The sequence below is a fragment of the Rattus norvegicus genome, chromosome 1 (genome assembly GCF_036323735.1).
Source record: "Rattus norvegicus strain BN/NHsdMcwi chromosome 1, GRCr8, whole genome shotgun sequence".
Lineage (NCBI taxonomy): Eukaryota > Metazoa > Chordata > Mammalia > Rodentia > Muridae > Rattus > Rattus norvegicus.
Window position 1 is genome coordinate 18903218 of NC_086019.1, and position 12428 is coordinate 18915645.

Below are 12428 nucleotides of genomic sequence, written 5' to 3' on the forward strand. Positions count from 1 at the left end.
AGCTTCCTATAGCATTCTCTTATTTTAAAGTACTGTAAGATTATAGACTACAATAATGGTCTTTAAAATTCAAGTACCAGAAAATCTTCCCATTATTCTGAGAATATAAGAATAAAACTACTCAGTTCTTTTTCCCAAGGAAGAAAAATCACCAAAGAGCTAAACTGCCCAGCTCGCTTCATTCATTTCCCTTTAAACAGCCTGTGGCTTTGCACACTACTTAAACTCCCCCACCTCAGAAGCCAAGCTTTCCGCCTTTGAGATGGAGAAGGAACTTTCCCAGGGGAAAAGGCTCTCTGGAAAGAACATTCATACACTGATTTTTTCCCACCTCACTGTCCCCTCACCCTTTTACAGAAGTTCACTGAATCATTTCCTCCATGTATGTTGGGGAGTGGGAGCAGCTTGGGAAAGTGCAATGATTTCAAAGTGTAGGCTTCTCCCCAAAGAACAATTTAGTTTCTAAGAGCTCAGAAAAGAGAATAAAAGCTCCTATGTAAATAAAGATCAAAGACTGAGCATCCTAGGTAAAAATCACAGAGAAGAGTGTTGCCTGGACTCCATGGCAGACATTCAAATGCAACCCTGATTGAAAATTCCAAGTGGAATCCCTTGACCGCAAAAGATAAAATGTCCCAAGGGAGGACTAACCTTTAAACTGGACCTCAGCCTTAAAAGGCAATCGGCCCATAGAAGGCTGTTTCAACGGTTGTATTCCACAACCAATAAAGCAAATTTAGCATATTAAATCTTAAGAAAGTTATAAAAACTCAGTGTAAATTTACTGGGGGAGGGGGGGTAAATGGCTACATTGTGAATTTTTAGTCAATTATTTTAAAAGCGTTAGAAGTTTAAATGAAATAATTTCACTAAGAGCCCCTCTCACGTGTTAAGACTAAACCTTTATTGCAGTGAATGCCTCCAAAACAGGCAAATATTCTGTGAAATCTTTTCAAGAACAGAGAGCACTTTAGTCCAGGGGAAAAAAAGATAAAGAAGGGATGGGAACTCTCTCCTCAGAGGCCGAAAGCCTCATGGTAGAGCAAACCACTCCACGCTGAAAGCGTTCAGATCCTGAATTACATACAGTACACACTGACATTTGCTGGTGATCTCCTGAGATACATTTCAACAGTCTCTGGTGTCAGAGCATGTTAATGAGGAAGAAAAGAAGGCAGCATTCGGGGCATAGTAGTAACCAGGAAGGACATGTTATTTGGTCCCCTCCACAGAACAGACCCCCAAATAAATATGTAAGCATTGAGAAATTTGGTTCGACGGACGGTAACAGCTTGTGCTCGCACTGTAGTGCCTGCCTTCCCACCCACAGCGCTTAATGTACTAAATAAACAGCATCGTCCGCCAGGGCACGCATCCCTGTTATTGATGGAGCTGTAGAGAATGAGACATCCCTTATCCAAATGAGGAAACAATTCTGGAAGGTTGAATTAAGTGCTCACAGCTACAGGATTAGTAGTAAACAGGGGAGCACAGCTATGGCTCCCCAAGCTACTGCTCCAGTTTTCTGGTTTTGGTTTGATTTTTTTTTCATTTCCTAAATGAGGTATTTGTTTCCATTATAAGTCATTAGGGGACTTAAGCACTTTTCATTGCACCAGCACTCATAGAGTAGTGCGTTTTTAACAGGAAGATAATTAAGCACCCCGAGTTTACAGTTTTCTAGTTAAAAGGGTGTTATCAATGAAAAGGTTCTACACAACCACGCTTTTCAGTGTTACACTCAAATCTATCACAGAAACAGTCAAAATTTTCTGTATAAATGTCCCGGCCACGAGTCATCGCTGTTAAATTAGTTTTAGACCACCATTCTCACTGAAAAGTCAGCTCACCTCGTTTAAAAGTACTTTTAGCATTCCTTTAAAGGAGGTATATATATATATCCCTCACCTTCATGACTTATAACAGAAACTTTACCATGAAACTGTAGCCTGACACCTTTGTAAGTCATTTGAAATGTTGGGTTCCAAGCTACAGCATCAGTGCAAAACTCCAAACCCTGTTTTCCCTATCTGCCCTCCGTCTGCCTCGGCAATAACTTTGCCATGTCTTGTGGCTATTGTTTCAGTATAATTGAATTCTTGGAAGATTTTATTTGCCTGAAAACATTTCAAGAGAACAATATGAGCAGCTCAATTATCATCAGACAACTCGTGCAACTGAAACTGAGTAAACGGAAATGCTGGATTTGCCCATGAGCTGTAAAGAGACAGCTCCGCCACCCTGCCCCACCCCCTGCCAGACATAGAGTGTAACCTCAGAAACACTAGCTTCGTTTTCCATTTCCTCCCCCTTATAATTACTACATTGTGTCGTCATTTCATCGCTTTTCTGCACTAAGTCATTTTAGGCACTATCTGCGCAGTAACTGAGAGTTAATAAAAAAAAAAAAACTATTTCAACAAAGTACGTGCACTAAATTGTTGGCTTACTTTGTTTTGAGTAGGTCTCGTTTAGCCCACGATAATAGGGAACCTCGAATCCCACACTGCAGCTAAGGCTAGTTCTGAACCGAAGTGAGACATGGTCCTCAACTCGGAATATCAGATTTGATTCCAAATGTACCATCTCTAAAACTCACTCCTGTTCTCCAAACATCTTCCCTGACCACACCCACTGCCATATCAGCTCACGACTACTGAATGTTTCCAAGTACTAGGGCTAAATAAAACAAACTGTACTCATCCATAAATACAATCTTTCTTTGTTTTGTTTGTTTGTTAGTTTGTTTTTTTAAAAGATTCTCTGTGTAGACCTGAAAGACCCCCGAAGCGGGGAGACCCTCACTCAAGTCTCAGGATGACGTGACCCCCCAAGAACTCACATAAGACCGTCCTTGCTGTAATTTACATGAGGTTTATTAATAGGAACCAGTGCACTGGGGTTGAGACTCGTATCCCACGCAGGGGCAGACGAATTTGACTAACAGTAACTAAGAGAAGGGGAATTTAAAGGAAGAAACCACAACCCAAGGGGGTAGGGAGGGTGTCATTGGAAAATGTCGAGAGGACCAGTGAAAAATCACAAGGAGGAGCCTCCTGTTTCTCGAGATTGTTTAACTTTATGGTCAGCCAGTTCCTGGGAGAAGCTTCCTGTTTTTCAAAATTGTTCTTTAAGATTTTAATCTAACTTTATGATCAGCTAGTTCCTGGGATTGGCCCTAATATGGAATCATGGTTTTTGCATTGCATCGTACTATTTAGCTCAAGGCATCCTTGTGTGCATTCTAGTAATCTAATGAGGCTTCCTGTTTCAAATCTTCTCCATTCCGGTGTTTGTTTCCCACATCCTATACCTGGGATCCTGTCAGGATAAAAGTCAAACCATGTCACTGTGCTGTAGACTTTAATAAGCACTGCTGAGAATCATCTAGTAAAATCAGCCCACTATTACTATGGATATTACCTCTTATTGAAAAGCCTCCCTCAAACCAAATAATCTCCTGACTGGTCCTCAGTGCCAGGCAATCTCTCTTTCAGAGACTTCCTGCTTGCTGCATCTACCTGGACCTCTCTTACCTTTAGGTCTTTGGGTACAACATCCAAATACTAATGGTGGGCTGCTGGTTTTTAGACTTGTGTGGGATTTTCCTGGGTTATGATCCCTTTCATTTTCACATGTGCATTAGCTTTAAGAGAAGAAGAAAGTGAACTTTACGGTTTTTCTGCTCAAAATACAAAATGAAGAAATACTGAGAAAAATGTCTTCCAACAGGACACAGGATCCAACCACAGAACAATTATTTGTCAAGAGCATGAAGCATATCAAGTGGTAGTGTAGCTAACACTTTCCTATTCCTTTAAAAGTACAAATATTTTTTCATGAAACATATGCTATTCATGGAAGACATTTAGATAAAGTTTCCCAGAGAAGAATTGTGTTAAGTTCTGATTTTTGCCTATTCTCTTTCTTCCCCCCCCCCCCCCGGAGCTGGGGACCGAACCCAGGACCTTGGGCTTCCTAGGTAAGCGCTCTACCACTGAGCTAAATCCCCAGCCCCGCCTATTCTCTTTCTAATAATGTTTTTGGTTTTGTTGTTGTTGTTGTTGTTTTAACCTGTACATGATTACCCTCAGGTCTCCAAGTAAGGCTGACAGTAGAATGACAGCCATTACAGTCCTTACAAACACGTTCTTAGAAACAAAAGGCCAAATAAAAAATGGCATGTTTTTGCAGGGTGGTGGTGGCACATGCCTTTAATCCCAGGACTTTGGGGGCAGAGGAAAACATCTCTGTGAGTTTGAATCCAGCCTGGTCTGGTGTTGTGCTAGTTCCAGGACAGCCAAGGATGTTACAGAGTAAAACCCTTCTTAAAAAAAAAAAAAACAAAAGAACAAAACAGCAAGAACAAGAAAAGGGCATGGTTTCTAACTTTACATTAGGAGAGCCTTTTGCACTGGTCCACTGGTCATTTGTTGTTAATGCTAGAACCCAAAATCGAGGTCTGACTTCGGAAGAAGGAACAGGTATATTATCTGAGGCCTGATGACCTGGGTTTAAACCTTGGGACCCACACAGTGAAAGGAGAGAACGGCTCCCATAAGCTATCCCCTGAAATTCTGTATGTGCATACACGTAGAATAAGTAAGTAAATGTAATGTTTAAAACAGAAAAGTACAAAGCACTTAGGTCTGTGTCACAGGATCTGTCTTTTTCCCACCGGGCACAGAAGAAAAGGGAGCTCTGCTAGTATTTCCTGAAATACAAAATCCTTTCCAGAATGCACACATCCACATATTTTGAAAATAGAGGCTTGCTATGCATTCTGACATAATAACAGTTGGTTAGTCTGGGGGTAAAAGCTTGATTCTTCCAGGTTGTTCTTTCAGAGGACAAAATACTGCCTCAGAGCTTACTTCAATGTTCAGTAATGTTCACTGTGGGATATTCTGCTAGTTAATGTTTGTGTGGTTGTCTGTCTTACATTGGCTCTTATTCTGATCAAATAACAATGAGTTACAGATATGAGAGGCACAGTGGACCTCACAGAAATTTACTCGAGTTTTCTGAAGAATAATATGGAGATGTAACGAGGGAAGAGACTTCCCAACTCCATGTAGCAAATGGGACTTTGATCACAGGAATGCAGAACATCAAAAAAAAAAAAAAGTTACTTAATAACCAAAAGAAAGAAAGAAAGAAAAACTACGAACATTATTCTTGAAAGAGAAAAAGGTTCCCAAAAATAGGGGGTTTTTTGAGAATAAAAGACTGAATTCTTTAAACTCCGGATGTGGCTAGCTAGTCGTCTGGGAAGTAGGGTAATGAATTGGAAGAGTGAAAGGGGAGATAATGTAGAAAGGCATTATCTTTAATGGAGGAGTAAAAACAACAGATAAACACATGAGTAAAAACAACAGATAAACACATGAGCAAAGTAGAAAGATCACAGCCCATAAAGGGAAAACAATGCTCACTGTTCATGAAGAGATTCAGTGACCCCAACTAAGCTACCACCTCATTGTCAAAAATCATCTTCAGACACCATTAGGAGTTTCCGTCTAAAGAGTGTATGTGGTCAAAATCACATGGACAGGACAATGTCTGGATTGGACATAAAAATAATTCCTAATGGTCCACTGGAAACGTATAAGGGGCAAGGACGTTATTCTACGCTAAAGTAAGTGAGAGGAATTCAAATCAATTTCTTACGGATTAATGAGATTACTAACCAGCCATGTCACCCTGGAGCCCAAGGGGAAAAGGTGAGTGAGATTTATTACAAATCAACAGCACACTAGACGCTGACAGATGCTGCACTAATGTTTAAATCTTATGGGCGTAACAAGACAAGAGAGCACACGTGAACCATGTTATTTCTAATTTACTTATGATAAAGCAGACATGCAGAAAGGTTTAAATGTCTCAATAAAAAACCCAGACGAGAGAATCTGGACTCAAAGGTTGGAGAATCTAGTCTCTCATTTGGATTATTTATACATTATTTGTTTAGTAAAATAAAGATCAGCAGCAATCCTTGGATTGCCTCTTACATTTGCTATGTTTACTTCAGTAAGTTAAGGTTTTTCTATCACTGCCAATGGAGTTTTGTGATGCGTGTGGGATCGGGAATGCTGACATCGAAAACGGGCACTGAGCCCCGCCACACTCTCGACAGCACGCAGTCATCCCAGACCTAAACAGTGTGTGCTGGTGGCAGGGCACAGTGAGCATTTCAGAGCAGTGTTTGGTTCTCCTCATCCGGTCCACTCTGATGATACTCCCTCAGGTGTCCAGTTCCCAAACTGAGATATGAAATGGGAGGATCCCAAGCCTCTTTGGACCACTGTTGTTGGTTTAGCAAGAAACTTGTCCAGGCTGCCCACTAAGGATAACGAGAAAGCTGTACTATCACGACTACTGAGCATAGAGACCTTCAGCCTCGGATGGTGACATCTGACTGCAACAGTCAGCCTTGACACCACGGGTTTTAAAACACAGTAAATGATTAAAAAGTCAATGGTATCCAGCGAAAAGGAATCTCGTTCTTAGTTTTACTAATAATGAATTTCCATGAAAGGAAAAAATCTGGTTAGAGCAATCAAAATCATTTGTTTCGCTCCAAGGCAAGGTGTCGAGGGTACAACTGTAACTCTGCTAGCCACTAGCAGATGTAAGTCAGAAGTCAAGTACCTGACAGAAAATGCGTAAACACGTGCCAGGGGGTGATGGTGGGATCTTCCACCACAGTTATATTGCGCTCTACTAAATTAAACCCCTGCTCTAAAGTACTCAAGTTTTTCTTTGACATTATTGTCTTTCAATGTGTTTGTTAATATATTCAAAAGACACAGGACTGCAAGATAACTGATCCACACTGTTGAATGGGGAAGCTAACAAAAGATCGTTTACCTTTTTTAAGGTTCTGAGCTAGTCAGTCAATCGTTATTCATTAAACCATAAACAACTGTCCGTACGTCTGAACGTAAGTCACTAGTGCTGTGTGTGACCCTTTACCATCCCCACCTCCCACTGTCCGAGACAGGGCTTCTCTGTGTAGCCCAGGCTGTCCTGGAACTGGCTCTGTAGACCAGGTTAGACTCGAACTCAGAGATCTGTCTGCCTGTGCCTCTCGAGTGCTGGGACTAAAGGTATGCCCTGCCATGTCCAGTTTCACTTTTCTTTTAATATTATGAGTAGTACCACTCAACCACAGCTAACGAGATCCTGGTTGTGTCGCCCCCCAGTGGTAATAAAAAGGCCACAAAATTCAGTGTTCATTCCCCAGCAGAGAAGAAGTGGATGGGACCAGAAAATAGAAGAAATAATCACCAAACGCCATCAATACCTTGAAATGCTGAGAGATTACAAAGAGGTTGGATGTAATACCTAATACCAAGCAGTATTGTTCAGACTGGCTAAAGCAACTGACTCATCCCCTGTAGTCACTCTCCAGTCTCCCTGTGACATTAAAAAAACAAACAAACAAACAAACAAACAAAAAAGAACAAATAAAAAAAACCAAAAACCCACAAACTTCAATAACCACTTTTCTTAAACCGCCATCAAGCTTTCATAGAAAACAATCCTGAAATAAATATAGTAACTGTTTACCAGAGAAAATATTTTAAACACGGGTCAGGTAAATGAAAATTACTGGAAAGAGCTTCTGTCTGCAAAGACTGGCTGTCTAATAGGAGCCCGGGTGGTTTGGAGAGACCGGAAGGCTGCAGGTTCAAAGCCTAATTATACTCTGACTAGTTTAAGACCCCTGAATTCTTCACCCACCTCTGGGTCAGATCTAACAACCTGTGATTAATACATGAGAAACCTTGTGGGATCCCTTATCTTACCAGACCATTGACTTCCACCAATTCAAAAGCTGGGGCGTCATCAGTAGCATCTGAGGCTGATAGGAGAGACTCTCCGTCTTGCTGGAGCTGGCCTCTCAGATGTTCCCATGAAGGCACTTTTCTAAGTCGTGATACATGACGCTCTTTGCTCTGTTATTATAAAACTCCACAGAACTGGTTCCATATCGAAACACTATATATGTGGAGACCTGAAGGTGTCCGCTAGGACACGGTCATTTGTACTTTAACCAGCATAAACCGTCTTCTATCCCTTGGAGATGAGGGCTGTCTCGTTCCAAGACAAAACCATCTCTTCTAGGTACAAAAGAACAAACAAAAACACCCACTTTCTTAAAAACAAAAACGATAAGGCTGGAGAAATGTTTCCCCAATTAAAAGCACTTGATATTCTTCCAGAGAATCAAGGTTCACTTGCTACCGCCCACATGACAGCAAACAAGCATGCACAGAAGATCTGACACCCTCTTCCCGCCTCCCTGAGGACCATGTATACATGCAGTGCACAAGCACAGATGCAATAAAGTACTTATATACGTAAAATAAACATAAATAAACTTCAAAAGAACTAGCTTAAGTTAGGTTTGGTCCCCCCTCCCATCACCAAGCTCCCAGAAATAAGACTCAGAATCAAAACATAGTTACAAATACCTTGGCCATAGAAAGTCCTCTTCTGCCTAGATCATAATTTAAAATAACCCATTTATTTTAATCTACATTGTGCCACATGGCTGGTTACGTGTGCTCAGGTATCACGTGCCTGTCTTGTCACACTTTCTTGGCTGGCATTTTCCCAGAATCCTTCCTACCTCCTATGCCCCACCTCCTATTTCCTGCCTAAGCCATAGGCCATCATATTTATTATTGACAATCCATACAGCCGGAAGATAATCTCATTACAAACTAAAATGGTAAGGGATCAAGAAAAACACCTTTGAAGTCTAACCTACACAGACATGCTCACGCATGTACTTATGCACACAAGTATGTGCACATACACATATCACATACACAGTCAAACACAGAATTGCCAATTCTGCTTCATACTTAATTAGCAAGTGTTAAAGAATTTAGTGCAGAGTCCAGAAACCTATAGTGAAATCTCTGAACCTGTTCTGTTAAATATGCTTTTCCTCGCCCTGAGAGAGCCATCAGTGTTGTCTCACATTGCTAAGTGAGGATTTAACGATCTTATAGACCCTCTCAAAGTTGCCATTTGGCTCTAACCCCGCAAAACACAAATTTTATTGAGAAATGTTCCTCAGTCAATAATTTGTTCATTAGGAAAGAGCCCTCTAAAACAGGCGATCATTCCTTCAGATGAATTTAGGTTTGAAGGCCAACAGTAGAGAATTCTGAATATAACCTGTCTAGCATATGAACACTTTGTGTCATGCGATGTAGTGATATGTACCGCATATCACTTCATTGCTCTGGTGAAAGCATTGATATCATACCGTTCTACAAAGATCGCTATTTTACTTATTTGTCTCTTGTGCCTTTGCGGTCGTTTTTATTTTCATGCGTTCCCTGTTCTGTTTGGAAGCTAATAAGTGCTCAACCTCATATACACACGGGCATTGGGAGACAAGGTTATTTTTGGAAAGGTAAAATATAAGGTCATAACCACAGCTGAAGTCACCCTCTCATCACAGAAGAGGTAATTTTGTTTCTCTGGACTACATATTGATTTTAAGGTCCATGCTAAAGATGGCTGCACAGACTTTGAAAAGAACATTCTCTAGTAGTGACACCAATGTAATTCTTTTTCTCTCCCTCGCTTTTCATACTTAACTGTTGTTTCCCTGGGAGACAGATTGGAGCATATCTAACTCAGATATGTCACCTGAAATGGCAGGAAAAGACTCCTGTCTCGGAGTGCCGCTTCTGCTCTCTGGAATTTAAACACTCTTCAGGCCACATTTACGTACATGGGCATAATAATCCTTACATTAAAAAGCAGTCGCTACCTGGTGGCTGACTCTCCGAGTGCTTCACTGTTCACTCCCTCACCTCACGCTGCCTCCAACTCTCGGTGTTTATTTAATAAGCAATTCAAGTATGGTAAACTATCTTGTCTGCGCTCAATGCAAAACTACCGACAGACATAATGATGACACAGTTGGGAGAAGCCTGTAATTCTCGTCCTAAAATACATCACTGTAAACAAAGCCTTAAAAATTATTTTCAAACTCTGACTTTACTCAGCCTCCCTCAGAGACGCCGTGGGTTTCTTCTTCTAACACACAGGTTCTCATGACACAGTGGATAATATGCATTTCCAAAGGATACTTAGACTGACCCATGACAAGTGTTCATCAAATAACTAAAAATAACACAAAGGGAAATAAAAGAAAGGACAGGGTCTCACTCCCAAAGGATGTCAGGAGAAACCCACTGTAGATTAAATCAGTGGACATAAATATCTATGCTGGAGTCCAGGTAATGTGTCAGTTTGCCTATACTGAAATAGAAGCGCAGTGGTACTGTGGCAAATTACTGATCTATACTGGTTATCTGTAAGCAAGTGAAGCCCTCTACCAATCTCCATATCACATTTTATAGGGCTCTTAGGAAAATTAACAAATTGCATATAAGACAGGGGTGATGACTCAAGGGTGGAACACTTGTCATGAGAGACTTGGGACTGCATTTTGCATCTCTAGACTTACATAGAGCTGGCTGTAGTATAATCCCAGGGCTTCTCTGGCAAGATCAGAGGTGGAGAGACTCAAATCCCTACAAGTACAAGGTCCAACTGGACTGACAAACACAGCAAAACGACAACAGAGAGACCCTGTTTCAAACAAGGCAGCAACACCCAAAGCTGTCCTTGGACCCTTGGCCTTCACACATATGCACATATGCCATTATATATGCAGCTAAGCATGTTACACACACACACACACACACACACACACAAACATGCATGCACGCACGCTCCCACGCACACACTCACTGGAGCTAACTCTTGGCTCAGACATACATGTACGAAAGGGTCTGAGTTAGCAAAACCAGTTTCAAACATCACCTTAGAGCTCTCAGCCTCTAAGCGTTCCTTACAGTGGCTACCAGGACAGATCTACTGGAGTTGGAGTTAAACAGACTAGGATTATTGAGTACAGAATGAGTTCACTGTGAATGCTGTCATATGCATTAAAGGGTAGACCCCAAACTCTCTATTCTCACTGCATCCTACCACCAGAAGGAAGCAGAAACCCCAATGACACACAAGCCTCTTCCTGCTGACTATCAAAGCAGGGTGAAGCTCAGCAGATAAGTACTTAAAGAAGGGAAGCATCGTTTTAACAATCTTTCTAATACTCCTAACAGAGCATGCGCAAATCTAACAACACAGCCTCGGGTTTAAATCGGGTTTCATACACAAGCTCACTTGTTAGCATTGTATGAATTTTCTCTCTCTCTCTCTCTCTCTCTCTCTCTCTCTCTCTCTCTCTCTCTCTCTCTCTCTCTCTCTCTCTCTCTCTCTCTCTCTCTCCCCCCTACAGGCTCATCTGGTCTCTAAATGTTAAGGCCATAAACTACGGAATCACACCTCACTAAGTTTTACAAGGCAGAGAAATGGTTTCCTCCCTCAATCTTCCGCTTAATCTAAATTAGACCTTTTATTATATTTTTATAACACACAGTATATACAATTTAAATCAAAAACCGCAGGCAGTGATTTATGTCATTAGCAGTAGAAAAAAGGAAGTTGAAGATGGAATCTAATGTAGTCATAATTTTAAATACTGTCAAATAGGTACTCCAGAGACACTAACGGAAAATTCAATTAATCATCTCAGAGAAACACATCTTCAAAAGAAAAAGGCAGTTACAATTTCAGTGAAAGACAAATGTAATGATATGTCAGCCTCCTGCCTCACCCTCACATCGAGAACAGAGCAGAACAGATAGGCAAACGGGGAAATGAGTTTGTTTCATGCGGTCGTAGGATAAAAGGATATTTGAGAATCAGGATCACAGATGTAAAAATGTGTAAGATCAAAGAACAATGTCTAGCCCAGTCCGCCATCTGTATTCTCCTTACATGAATGTAACAAGTTTCCCTGTGGAAAACAATAGTCTGACAAGCAAGGTGGAGAAAGTAGGAATTCTCTCCTACTAATAACTGGCATTTAAACATATCAAAATTAGATGGTGTCCTTTATAAAGGTCAAGTTAAGTGAATAATTACAATCTTCTGATCACATTAAAATCTCTCATTACAATGTTTAAGAAACAAAAATTTCTTATCCGATTCCTTTCTATACGGAGAGAGAATTTTTTATCAAATTATGAACAAAAATTTTATGTAATGCGAGGAGTAATTGGCATGGTATGCTGAGGGCTGGGGTTGGCCTGGCAGAAACCGTAGGGAGACACACCTTCTATTATATACCACTTTATTTCAATGAACAAGAGGCTCACAGGGTAAGCTGGGCTAAGAGGCCAGCGACTTCCCAGGAAAATGAATGCCCTGTCTCCATCTAACAGGCACATAGAGCCATACACAGATTTTTATGTAGGCATGAGGACTTGGTCTTTATGCTTTCATAGCAAGCATTTTGAGTCACTGGGGCATCTCTCCAGCCCCTT

The 12428-nt window shown here is 41.0% G+C and overlaps 1 protein-coding gene across 24 annotated transcripts in view; it reads right to left on the reverse strand.

Annotated features, from left to right (window-relative positions):
• Positions 1 to 12428, reverse strand: part of Ptprk (protein tyrosine phosphatase, receptor type, K) — a 499207-nt gene that overhangs the window by 346127 nt on the left and 140652 nt on the right. The window lies entirely within an intron of this gene.